At 48.2% G+C, this 652-nt stretch overlaps 1 long non-coding RNA gene across 1 annotated transcript in view; it reads right to left on the bottom strand.

The window, feature by feature from the left end:
* Positions 1-407: 407 nt before the first annotated feature.
* Positions 408-652, bottom strand: part of LOC113942731 — a 540-nt gene continuing 295 nt past the window's right edge. The window contains exon 2 of the long non-coding RNA XR_003526030.1: positions 408-616. This is a non-coding gene — a long non-coding RNA (uncharacterized LOC113942731). The remainder of the gene's footprint in view (positions 617-652) is intronic.

Below are 652 nucleotides of genomic sequence, written 5' to 3'. Positions count from 1 at the left end.
GCCTCATTTTCTCCTTCAGCACCCACAGGAGAGGAAGCAAAAAGTGGAGGTTGGGACCCCAAAATTTTTTTGAGAGGGAATTGGGGATTGAGGGGACAATGGGAAAGTGGGAGGAACAGGGAGAAAGGTGGAAAAGGGGGGGTGGTCTGGTGGGTCTGACGGTCCCATGGGAGTCTTTGGGCACAGGGGGGTTGGGAAAAGGGAGGTGGCCCCCTTAGCTCCCAACTTCCTGTGGGGTGCTGGGGGCTGCTGGATCCAATCTCAGCCTTGGATTATGCCAACACTTTCAGTTTAGAGGAATTACAGAGGTGTGACTGAACCACTTTTGTCCCCCAGGTTTTAATGATGGCAAATCAGATCTATTGATAGAAATTAATTGTTGTAGGTTACAAATAACCAGACAAAAGATCTTCATCAGAATTATTTACTGCACAGTAGAAACACTAAAACTACCAGGAGTACAGGATAAGATAGGACAGTGCTCTACACTAAAGCAATTGTTGAAGCAATTCTACTAAAGCTGACACAAAAGCAATAATTCTTAGTTACAGAGGGATGGAACTCCCCCAGACCAACACTCGGGGGGAGATCTCTGCTCTCAACCTCCAGCAGTGACCTTGGGGGGTCCCCAGCCAAGGCAGGAATCTCCACA

This window comes from Corapipo altera, unplaced genomic scaffold, assembly GCF_003945725.1.
Source record: "Corapipo altera isolate COAL_440 unplaced genomic scaffold, ASM394572v1 49076, whole genome shotgun sequence".
In the NCBI taxonomy this organism is placed as follows: Eukaryota; Metazoa; Chordata; class Aves; order Passeriformes; family Pipridae; genus Corapipo; species Corapipo altera.
This window is presented reverse-complemented; position numbering and strand designations above follow the sequence as displayed.